The sequence below is a fragment of the Notamacropus eugenii genome, chromosome 4 (genome assembly GCF_028372415.1).
Source record: "Notamacropus eugenii isolate mMacEug1 chromosome 4, mMacEug1.pri_v2, whole genome shotgun sequence".
Classification (NCBI taxonomy): domain Eukaryota; kingdom Metazoa; phylum Chordata; class Mammalia; order Diprotodontia; family Macropodidae; genus Notamacropus; species Notamacropus eugenii.
Genome location: NC_092875.1, coordinates 377,317,883 through 377,320,659, shown reverse-complemented (window position 1 = coordinate 377,320,659; position 2,777 = coordinate 377,317,883). Strand labels below are relative to the sequence as shown.

The window sequence follows — 2,777 nt, the reverse complement described above, 5'->3', positions numbered from 1 at the left end:
ATTTTGGTATCATATCACTCATGCGGTACAACTTTTTAAGGATCCTTCAAGCACATTCTTGGCACAACAGACACCTTAAAACCTGAATAAAATTAATATTTCTCTCTGTACATATCTCAATATCACTCCATTAACCTGAATTTGGTCATAAGCATAAAACAATGTTACAGCTTACCCCATTTGCTCTCTTGTCTACTTGACAAATTCAAGTTCACAAAACTGTTTTCTTTTTAAGAGGTCGCTTTCAACTGTTTTTTTTTTTTTTTTAGCAGCGTGTTTAATAAATGTAAAATTTAACATTCCAGATGGGAGAGCTCAGTGCTTTACAGATTTTAACTTTACTGCTGAGATTTCTAACAAGGCAGATTAAATTTATGCCAACTGTTTTAAAATATGATTTGAACACCTGGTCATGGATACAGGTTTCAGGTCTAAGGCCAGTCTAGATGACACATATGACCTAGATGTCAACCTTCAAGTCCCATCATCTATCTCTTTTACTGAATATTCCTTGAATTATTGCCATTTTCAGTTCCTTCATTTGTTAAAAACTTAAAAGTAAGATTTTTATGGTAGATAGGTAATTATGCAAATGCCCAGATTCAAATCACTTGTTAAAATATAATCACTGTAGACTTATTCTAGAAAAGTAAAAAGTATACTGGGAAATTTACCTTCTGTTATGGACCCATTGCCTAAAAGTATCTTCGATTAAGGAGAAAGTAACAAATTTTGGGTACACACTGGCAAACATTGAAATTCTGAATTTCCTGACAGACTTTTTTGTACCCCTGCTGATGAAATCCATTCCATGTCAAATGCCAATCTAAAAAGAAAGAGAATGATATAAACTCATACCTCTTTAAAAAGTGATTTACCGCAGACATGTCTATGTAATCTGAATGGGTAAAGGAAAACAAAAGGTATCAAACAGCACTATCACAAAAATAATTAGCTTCTGCAGGTTTGTTGCATGTATATTGCATGAGGAACCGAAGAAGAATGCTACCCCTTTATTATCCAATTAAGTCCATGTAGAATTTTCTGTCAGTCCAAAAAAGGACACCTATAAGAATAGATTCGGATTTCCCTAGTCTTCTCTCAGGGCATAACTTCATATGTTAAAAAAAAAATCCTGTTCCAAAGTAAAAGCAGGAAGAGTTATTTAGATTTATCAGTATCAAAACAAAGTTCCATGGAATTTTTGGGACACACTTTTCTTCTGTCAACTCAACTTTTCAAAAAGTTATTCCTCAAGTGTCCTTATGTTGGAGAAATCCATCCCACAGTCATAAAGTGACTTCCTTTGTTCTGAGTGATAGCAATTCTTTGTTCCTTCTGGATTCCAAATTGCTCATTCAAAGTTATCTCAGTTTGTTTTCCAATATTGTTTATGTCAAATTATAAAAAAAAATCTTCTCTTCAAGAGGATCCCTTTTAATCAGAAATGATGGTATAGGAATACAAGTTGGATGGGGTCTCCAAGCTACTGAAGGATAAATTGCTCCAGGACTGTCAATGGATGCAGTCAAAATTCCTCCATTTGTGGTAGAAGTTCACCACTGGCTAGTTCTCTTTGCTAGTGGTTTGTCTAACAGTCGTTCTGGGTGCACCTCAGTCTGAACCTTTAGGCCTCCTCTCGAAAACAAAACAAAACAAAATAGGTTGCTGGGCATGTCTTTTTGCTGTTTAATTTAGTCTCATTCCTGGTGAAATTGACTAGAATATTATTCCTTCTTTTTAAGTGGTTAGGCCTCCTGAGAACTGGGATTGGTTTCCTCAGCATGTCATTTTGCCTCTGAAGGTTTGTCTTGCTTATTTTACTTTGGAAAATATCACTGTATGTTCTTCTTACTTTATGGTGGTCGATTGATAAGGCTGATTCTTTTACAAACCCCACTTGTTTTCTGAGCTGCCAGGCCAATGATAAATTCATATGAACATCTTTTTTCCAGGACCATTCTTCCTCTTTGGTTCAAACCATTTTTACCAAAACCAGTCTGTTGTTGTAGTCCACATCTGGCTACTCTCATCCTCAATTTCCAGGCAGCAGTATTTTTAAGTCTATTAAATTTTGAAAAATTCTTCCTTCTTTTCTTCCTTTTTATTCAATTTGATGATATCATCCAGAGACATATCAACCTTATCAATATTTTCATAGCTGTTGGTCTTCAATGACAACGGAGTCACTATCAAGTTTGCCATCCTGAGACCAAACCTATTTATCACTCTAAGTATCTTCACAGAGACTTGTCACTGGGGAGGGCCTGCATTTCAACCTGGCCAACTACCATAGACTGACTTCTAATCACTATTTTTTTAAAAAGAAATTTATACCTTCCACGAAATAATCAATAACTAGTCTGTTCTGTATTTCACAAAATGGCTGACCCACCAGAAAAAAGAAGAGGTGCATCATCTCCTTGAACATATCATTTGTTCTGTCACTGAAACAAAACATGATTACTTTATTCTGAATGTAAATTACAGATCTTATGCTATTTTTCTCATTAATTTTTAAAATTCTGATGGTTTTATAACTACATATCTACCTAATGCTATGAAATACTCATTCTTCTTATTATAATGAATTTTCCATCCTCATTTAGTCTACTTTTTAAGGATGGCATGTAAAAGCAACAAATTCAATACCATATTTCTTCCTCTGTCATCCTTTGCCCTTTATTCCACTCAGAGGCAGGGGGGAGAAGCTAAAGTAACATTCTTCTATAATAGACATGTTCAGTGGACATATATTTAACTATTCTTTTCTGTTA

The 2,777-nt window shown here is 34.6% G+C and overlaps 1 pseudogene; it reads right to left on the bottom strand.

Moving 5' to 3' along the window:
• Positions 1-1,263: 1,263 nt before the first annotated feature.
• On the bottom strand, positions 1,264-2,205 carry LOC140498761 (UAP56-interacting factor pseudogene; annotated as a pseudogene).
• Positions 2,206-2,777: the final 572 nt, after the last annotated feature.